This window comes from Thalassophryne amazonica, chromosome 1 (genome assembly GCF_902500255.1).
Source record: "Thalassophryne amazonica chromosome 1, fThaAma1.1, whole genome shotgun sequence".
In the NCBI taxonomy this organism is placed as follows: Eukaryota; Metazoa; Chordata; class Actinopteri; order Batrachoidiformes; family Batrachoididae; genus Thalassophryne; species Thalassophryne amazonica.
The window spans coordinates 172,365,784-172,375,753 of record NC_047103.1 but is presented as its reverse complement, the minus strand read 5'-3'; positions in this window follow the sequence as shown (position 1 = coordinate 172,375,753).

Here is a 9,970-nt window from a genome sequence, read left to right as displayed (position 1 = left end):
CATCAAATCAATGAAGCATAAAGTTTATTTAATCTTTAATCTGACCTAATTAAACTTTACATACCGGCCCAGGCTCTGTGTTCTCAGGGTACAGGACTACTTTGTGTCTCTCGGGTGAATAAGAAGTCTGCGGGTCACAGATCTCTCCCTGCATCAATAAAACAGTCAGATTCTGTGGAGACTTTCAAGTACCGACTTAAAAATCAGAATCACAGTCACTTTTATTGCCAAGTAAGTTCTCAGATGCAAGGAATTTGATCTGGTGTCATTGGTGCATAAACAACAATAAAAGAAAAAAAAAAAAATACTTCTGCAAAAAGTAAAGGAGACAAATGGGTAAAACTAGACACATTCTCCCACTTGTACAGCTAGCATACTGGTATTGTATGGCACTCTGCTTCCTATCCTTTTAACTTAATTTTATTAGGTACAGAACAGGCCTCAGCCTCAGCTTTAAGTTTTGGGTCTGTTAGTGAAGCTCAGTTCTAGCGGCCGCGATCACCTTACTATTTTCTCTGCTTTCCTGTTTTGCTGCTGTAAATTCAGACCTTAGGCAAAGTTTTTCCAGACGACTGATTCTGCTGTTTTTCTCTCTGTCACAGGCACTAGGTGATACCTTCGACAGATCCTGGCCCTGCACCCCAGGGCACTACACTGACCTCAGGATGCCACACCTGTTGCACTAGTGACTGGAAGTCGTACGTCTTCGGGACGTAACCTGAACTGGACACAGACACACATAGGATAAAGACCCAAGATGGACTGCTTTATAAATTTAATTTTTCAATTACAGACTCTGTTTTTTCTGTTTGTAAAGAAACTCTTGTACAATCTGTAAAAACCTTGTAACTGTTAGATTAACCTAAGCAAAGGGTCCCCCCTTTGAGTTTTGTCTGCTTAAGGTTTCTTCCTCAATATCATCAAATGTCACAGTCACATGGTGACAGCAACCACGAAAAAGGTTCAACATCATCAGAACATAATGACAAAATCACATCTGATTCTTCTGTTTCCATCAGCAAACACACTTTAGACAAAAAAGAAAAGAAAAAGAAATAAATAAGTAACACTTTGTAAAAAATGTTTTTGGGAAGGAGTCACTATGTCATATGACGTCAGTTTTTCTTATGACTGCTAACTTGCACAAGTATGGTTCAATTCTGGTCACATGACCTGTTGTTTCATTAATGCAGAAGAATAAATAACAACAAAGAACATTTATCTTTACACTAAAACTGTACTGGACAATTCAGAATGTTTTAAACACAACTATAAAACCATGTATAATGCAGTAATCTAACTGTGTGGAGAATCAGGAGAAAAATGATATGAAGAAAGTCAGTTTAAGTCAGGTTAAATGAACCTTTTTAAGTTAGTTTAATCCTTTCAAAATCTTCACGCTGGGATCTCAAGATTAATGTGAGATGAATTTTACCTTTAAGATAATTTTTTCTTCACAACTTAACTGCTGTTGCTAAATTGCAGTTTTTATTCTCATTGCTCATAAACAAAGTTCAAAACACATCAGACTGTTTTCTGCTTTTTTGCAGTCTGTTGTTCCTGCGTTTGTTCAGAGTTATTAGGAATGTCAGTGCCTGACCTTTGACATCCCTTGGAGACAGCAGGAGACTGATGTGGACAAAAGAGAACAGACAAAAAAACAAAAAACCCACATCAGCCAGTGTTTCATCACGATTGAAATGAAACTTGGAGAATCAATCAATCAATCAATCAATCAATCAATCAATCAGGGGTTAAAAATGTGTTGAACATCCTGTTATATGGCTGGGGGGCCTGGCTGCCGGTTTGTTTGTCTTTTTGTTTTCCTCCCAGGTGGCGTGCATTTGGGACTGAGTGGCTGTGTTGCTGAGGCTGTCAGGACCTCACCCTGATCACCTGCGACTCGTCAGGACTCACAGCTGAGGTGCATCTGGATGGATTGGAGCATGTTGGCATTTAAGACTGGAGTGCACAGTGTGTATTTGCCAGAGACTTGACCTTGTGACCAGACGGGTGAGATCGTCGTCTCGGGAGCCATCTCATCAGCAGCGGACGCTGAGAACGTCCAGGTTTGATGCACAGTCTGTGAAAGAGGAGGGGGTGAGGTTTCACGCTCGTCAGCACACTTCCTGAGGTACGTTAGATTTTGTGACTAACAGTTATACAGTCAGTAAATGTGGTGTCCCTCACACCTTATTGTATTGAGCTGTTTGTTAGTCATGTATCAGCTTCCACTGCGGTGGAGTTTTGTGAACGGGATGTTCCATGCCTGCAGGTTGGAAGCTGATCAGTAATCAAGCCAGGAAGTGTTTGCTGTTTGTACACCTTTAAGTGTTCTGTGTGTAGAGTGTGGACTCACATAATGGTTCCTTCTTTCACAGACTCAGTTGTTGCGGCCACCTGGGGGGTGTTGGCGGGGTCCTTGGGTCCGAAACAGCTTCTGGCTCCGGACCGTTAGCGCTGCTGGGAGCGCACCACGCCAGACCGCACCTTTTTGTTATATTATCACTGTTATGTATTAAATTCAGTTAGCCTTTGTACTGTGCTCTGCTTATTTCATACTGGGTCCTTCAAACGCTGGTCGGTTCTCCGAGCTGCGTCCGACACATAACACATCCAGCAACATGAACTGTTTAATAAGACATTCATATTTCTACAGTCGATTCACCTCCAGACTCCAGATTCACATTTGAGCAAAAGACAGATCACAAAAACAAACAAACAAACAGTTCCTCAAACACTCTTTAAAAGCTCAGACAATAAAAACACCTCTGGAAAAACTCTTAATTTTCATATTTATTTCAACTAGGTAGCACAGAAAACAATTATAACAAAAAATAATTCTGAAGCATTAGTTAACATGGAATAATGTTAATTAGCATGACTTCATCAAGTGGGAGATGATCAGGGGCACAAAAACATCCAGATGTATCAAAGTGTGCATACGCATGGATCCAAGCACGTTCTGTTTGTACAGTCCACTGAACGTGGAATTGAACGGACATGCAGACACACCAAATTCCTCCCTTTCCACGCCCCTATTTAAATATGCAAATTCATGTAAATAGGCCCTGGGAGCTATGGATTCTCTTCCATCAGATCCGTCAACATGAACACAGTAAACAGTGTGAGCTACAGACATGGAGAGACATGCTGGGATAGTTTATTTGGTTCCCTGCCAAATGGAATAAACATGAAACTGTAAAAAAGGTTAATGGGAGCGTATGTGTGTGTGCGCGCGGGGGCTCAGAGCTAATTACGAAGTCTATTATAAAAGAAACCGACAGTTTTATAAAAAAAAAAAAACTATATGGATTTGAATCACGTGCGATTACACCAGACATGCTTGAACCCTCGTGTGCATGCGTGAGTTTTTTCACGCGTGTCGGTGACGTCATTCGCCTGTGGGCAGGCTTTGAGTGAGCACTGGTGCAGCCCCCTCGGCTGAAATCCTTTGAGACGCTGCTGCAGACGGCGCGCGTTGCTTTATCAAAATTTTTTCAGGACCTGTGAGGGATATCCAAGTGGACACTATTCGAGAAATTCTGCTGGTTTTCGGTGAAAAGTTTAACGGCTGATGAGAGGTTGTGGAGTTTCTTTCGCTTTAAGGACAGCTCACAAAGTGGATCGGCGCGGCGCGGTCGGAGGTGGCGTCTGACTGGCTCTTTCGAGCTGAAAACATCCTAATTTAAGGCTCTGTTCACCCAGGACGTCGTCAGAGAACAGAGAAGTTTCAGAAGAAGTCGGCATGAGGAGTTTATGCGGACATTCCACTGTTAAAGGAGATTTTGTAATGAAAGAACATGCGGGCAAATTCGCTGAGTCGGTTCCGTGACGATGACGCAAATCCGTCTGCGCCGCGACAGGAAAAACACCTCCGTGTTGAAAACCATTTGTAAAATTCAGGCGGCTTTTGATGGCTTTCAACAAGTGAGTATCAGAGAAATTGTTTAACAGCTGGGCATTTTCCAGCTTGTCCGTTAATGTTTCCAATGGAGGTGTTTTTCCTGTCGCAACCCCCCGCGGTCGGGTCTGGCCCGACATGCGAATCTGCCCGCATGTTCTTTCATTACAAAATCTCCTTTAACAGTGGAATGTCTGGATAAACTCCTCATGCCGACCTCTTCTGAAACTTCTCTGTTCTCTGACGATGACCTGGGTGAACAGAGCCTGAAATGTGGAAGTTTTCAGCTTGAAATAGCGAGATGACGCCGCCTCAGAGCGCAGATTGCCGTCAGGCGCTGTGGGCCGTCCTTAAAGCGACACTTACACACCAAAATCTCTCATCAGCCGTTAAAATTTTCACCGAAACCAGCTGAATTTTTGAATGTGTGTCCACTCAGTTGTGCCTTACAGTTTTGAAAAAAATTTTATCAAACAAAGCAGCAGTCTCTGAGCCATTCCTAAACAATGAAAAAAACGACGAGCGGGTGGGCGACTCCTCACTCAAAGACTGCCCACAGGCGAATGACGTAACCGACAGGCGTGAAAAAACTCTTACATGCCCACGAGGGTTCAAACATGTCTGATGTAATCACACGTGATTCAAATCCATGTGGTTTTTGAAAAAATAATAAGGTCGGATACTTTTATAACAGACCTCGTATAGGCCAATCTCCAACCTTCCTTTTCTCTCAAAAATTCTTGTAAAACAGCTAACTGATCATCTGCAGAGGAATGGTCTATTTGAAGAGTTTCAGTCAGGTTTTAGAATTCATCATAGTACAGAAACAGCATTAGTGAAGGTTACAAATGATCTTCTTATGGCCTCAGACAGTGGACTCATCTCTGTGCTTGTTCTGTTGGACCTCAGTGCAGCTTTTGATACTGTTGACCATAAAATTTTATTACAGAGATTAGAGCATGCCATAGGTATTAAAGGCACTGCGCTGCGGTGGTTTGAATCATATTTATCTAATAGATTACAATTGATTGGAGCAAAAGTAAAAATAACTTGATTTGGAAATCCCTGTCCATGTGTGCCTGTCATATTATCTGTAATCTATTTTATACTGTATCAAGCTATAAACTGCTCTAAAAACACATCTACAGATGTGCTTATGTAGATGTACTTTGCAGTAAGATGTAGTACAGTATTTTGGAGGATAAATACTCCTTTCACATAACTTTGATTTTATAATTGTAAGTGGTTGTGCTAAACATCAGCTAGCTAGCCAACTACTATATGCTAAGTTATGGTAGTACTTAATATGTACATTAATCATAATGCGTCATTGCCATAGGTATTAAAGGCACTGCGCTGCAGTGGTTTGAATCATATTTGTCTAATAGATTACAATTTGTTCATGTAAATGGGGAATCTTCTTCACAGACTAAAGTTAATTATGGAGTTCCACAAGGTTCTGTGCTAGGACCAATTTTATTCACTTTATACATGCTTCCCTTAGGCAGTATTATTAGACGGTATTGCTTAAATTTTCATTGTTACGCAGATGATACCCAGCTTTATCTATCCATGAAGCCAGAGGACACACACCAATTAGCTAAACTGCAGGATTGTCTTACAGACATAAAGACATGGATGACCTCTAATTTCCTGCTTTTAAACTCAGATAAAACTGAAGTTATTGTACTTGGCCCCACAAATCTTAGAAACATGGTGTCTAACCAGATCCTTACTCTGGATGGCATTACCCTGACCTCTAGTAATACTGTGAGAAATCTTGGAGTCATTTTTGATCAGGATATGTCATTCAAAGCGCATATTAAACAAATATGTAGGACTGCTTTTTTGCATTTGCGCAATATCTCTAAAATTAGGTCTTGTCTCAGAGTGATGCTGAAAAACTAATTCATGCATTTATTTCCTCTAGGCTGGACTATTGTAATTCATTATTATCAGGTTGTCCTAAAAGTTCCCTGAAAAGCCTTCAGTTAAATCAAAATGCTGCAGCTAGAGTACTGACGGGGACTAGAAGGAGAGAGCATATCTCACCCATATTGGCCTCTCTTCATTGGCTTCCTGTTAATTCTAGAATAGAATTTAATATTCTTCTTCTTACTTATAAGGTTTTGAATAATCAGGTCTCATCTTATCTTAGGGACCTCGTAGTACCATATCACCCCAATAGAGCGCTTCGCTCTCAGACTGCAGGCTTACTTGTAGTTCCTAGGGTTTGTAAGAGTAGAATGGGAGGCAGAGCCTTCAGCTTTCAGGCTCCTCTCCTGTGGAACCAGCTCCCAATTCAGATCAGGGAGACAGACACCCTCTCTACTTTTAAGATTAGGCTTAAAACTTTCCTTTTTGCTAAAGCTTATAGTTAGGGCTGGATCAGGTGACCCTGAACCATCCCTTAGTTATGCTGCTATAGACTTAGACTGCTGGGGGGTTCCCATGATGCACTGAGTGTTTCTTTCTCTTTTTGCTCTGTATGCACCACTCTGCATTTAATCATTAGTGATTGATCTCTGCTCCCCTCCACAGCATGTCTTTTTCCTGGTTCTCTCCCTCAGCCCCAACCAGTCCCAGCAGAAGACTGCCTCTCCCTGAGCCTGGTTCTGCTGGAGGTTTCTTCCTGTTAAAAGGGAGTTTTTCCTTCCCACTGTCGCCAAGTGCTTGCTCACAGGGGGTCATTTTGACCGTTGGGGTTTTCCGTAATTATTGTAAGGCTTTGCCTTACAATATAAAGCGCCTTTGGGCAACTGTTTGTTGTGATTTGGCGCTATATATATTGTGAAAGTGTCGTGACACGGACCCACAACAGGGGGCGGTAATGAACGGACAATGGATAAGCCAAAAAGTAACAATTTAATGTTGTGAATTGCACAATAAAGTACAGACAATAACAATATGGTGGAATGTCAATTATACACAAGGTGACGTGTGGGCAGGCTCGAAGATAGAAGACGTCTGGCGAGAGAAGAGCCGGATCCCACACAGCTTCCACCACCAACGGACCTGAAGAACACCGGAGCCGCCAAGCCCTGCGCCCCAGGTGGCCACTGTCTTCAGCAGTCAGACCCGGTACTGCTGGGAGAGAACAGAAACAGTATTGATGAGTGCGAGTTCGCACACTCAGTAATCCCACAGTCTGTGTTCTTTTGGGAGGGAGCACCTCCACCTCCAATCACACACTCGTGCAGCTCCTGTCTAACCACTTATCTGGTTGGGGTGTGAAGCGAAGCCGTCGCTGATCACACCAAACGCCAATCCCACAGATAAGGAAAACACCACAGGAAAACGGCTGCAAAAGAGTTCAGACTATTATTCAGTTTTAAGTCAGCAGAGAAGTTACCTGAATAGTAGCTGATTTCTCGGCGGGGAGGTGGAGTTGCAGGCCGGCCTTTATGGTGGTGGTGCTGATAACGAGTGACAGCTGTCACTCCCGGTTGCTATGACGCCCTCTCATGCTTGAAGCCCACACTTCAAGCAGGGCGCCATCTGGTGTTGGTGGGCCAGCAGTACCTCCTCTTCAGCGGCCCACACAACAATATAAATAAAATTGATTTGATTTGATTTGACATTCAGATGATTGCATTCCACACAGCTGGCTCAGCTCGGCTCAAAGTTGACTGGCACACTCCTGACCGATCGGCCCTGGAATGCCCCTGTTGCCAGGAAGCCCAGTGTGGGCAGCACCTGTATGGGCACAGACAATCCCTGGCTCCTCGCCGTATTGCGCTCTGGGCCAACCGTAGTTCTGTGCGCAACTCCAGTAATAGTGGCCTTGATAATCAAAATCGGTTTATGAGCCAATTATTGGCGTTCCCTGAATACATGCACACATCCCCCTCTCTTTCTCCTCTCTCCCTCCCCCTCCCCCCACCTCTCTCTCCCCCTTTCTCTCTCTCTACTCCCTCCCCGCCTCTCTCTCTCCCCTTCTCTCTCCCCCTCCCCACCTCTCTCTCTCCCCCTTTCTCTCTCCCTTCTCTCTATCTCTCCCTCCCCTCTCCCCCCCTTCTCTCTTTAAATAACCTGCTGGATAAACATCAGGGTCTGTGCCATCGTTTGTCTTCTTAATGTGTTTCCACTGTGTGACGAAGACGTTCAGGCCACCCAGTATCTCTAAACCAGTTCAGACCTACCAGTTCCTTCCAGGACCCAGGAACTCCTCATCTCACAACTTCAGTCCCCTTGTAATTGTCTTTAAATGTCTTTCCTGATGCAATATTCTCCAAACCAGCAGGTGGCAGTACAGAGAAAACACTGTGAAGGCAACTGATCCAAGAGAAGACGTACTCTGGAGCTCTGGACTCGATTAGTTCACAACCATCTTGATGGTCTGATGCGAACTGCTGTGACTGCGGGGTCACGTCAGGTCAGGGAGCTACACTGGGACCTGGATGGCAACCACCGAAGCAGACAACCGATTTATATTCTGCAGCCTGGTGAGACTTGGGTGTGTCGTTGACCTTCTCCAGCCGCTGAGGTCATTGACAATCAGCTGCCCATGTGCTGGATCGTGTCCAGACAGACACCTCACATGGACAGCGTGTCCCAGCTGACAGTGTCCTGCTGTGAGGTTGGACATGTTCCTCAGTGTGGTCGACCTCGTGGCGTTCGTCCTTCACGTGGTGGACCAGACTGTGTCGTGTGACGCTCTGCAGACACTTAAATCAGCGCCTCTGCTGCACGCCGTCACTCCTGAAACACAACATTCAAACAGGCGCTGATTTGTCGCCACCCAGCCGCCATGTTGGCGAGCAGTCTGATAGTTCTGTGTGAGGCTTTAAAAGAAGCAGCTGGTGAAGGATTCATGGAGAACTTCCAGATGATAAACTCCTCCTTGAATGTCTGCAGACCCGTTTGACCTCCACCTGAAGAAATGTTCAGTTTATTATCGTCTTTGTTTCATCACCTGCAGGCCGCATTAAAACATGAAGGTTGGAGAATTTCACATTCTAAACTCTGTTTCCATGGTTACTGTTGCTAGGTAATGTGTTTACAGCAGTGATGAAAAACTCTAGCAAGTCACAAATCTGACGACTTTTATTCCACAAAAATGACTTGATGAATGAAATAAATGACAAAAACACCAACAAATAAACACAATTAAATTACAACCCCAATTCCAGTGAAGTTGGGACGTTGTGTAAAATGTAAATAAAAACAGATTACAATGATTTGCAAATCCTCTTCAACATATATTCAATTGAAAACACCACAAAGACAAGATATTTAATGTTCAAACTCATAAACTTTATTGTTTTTGTGCAAATATTTGTTCATTTTGAAATGGATGCCTGCAACACGTTTCAGAAAAGCTGGGACAGTGGAACAAAAGACTGGGAAAGTTGATGAATGCTCAAAGAACACCTGCTTGGAACATTCCACAGGTGAACAGGTTAATTGGAAACAGGTGAGTGTCATGATTGGGTATAAAAGGAGCATCCCCAAAAGGCTCAGCCGTTCACAAGCAAAGATGGGGTGAGGGTCACCACTTTGTGAACAACTGCCTAAAAAATACCTAACCGTTTAAGAACAATGTTTCTCAATGTTCAATTGCAAGGAATTTAGGGATTCCATCATCTACAGTCCATAATATAATCAAGATTCAGAGAATCTGGAGAACTTTCAACACGTAAGCAGCAAGGCCGAAAACCAACATTGAATGCCCATGACCTTTGATCCCTCAGGTGGCACTACATTAAAAACCAACATCATTGTGTAAAGGATCTTACTGAGTGGACTTCAGAAAACCATTGTCAGTTAACACAGTTTGTCGCTACATCTACAAGTGCAAGTTAAAACTCTACCATGCAAAGTGAAAGTCAAACATCAACAACATCCAGAAACGCCGCCGCCTTCTCTGGGCCCGAGCTCATTTGAAATGGACAGACGCAAAGTGGAAAAGTGTGCTGTGGTCTGATGAGTCCACATTTCAGATTGTTTCTGGAAATCATGGATGTTGTGTCCTCTGCACAAAAGAGGAAAAAAGACCATCCAGACTGTTACCAGCACAAAGTTCAAAAGCCAGCATCTGTGATGGTATGGGGGTGTGTTAGTGCC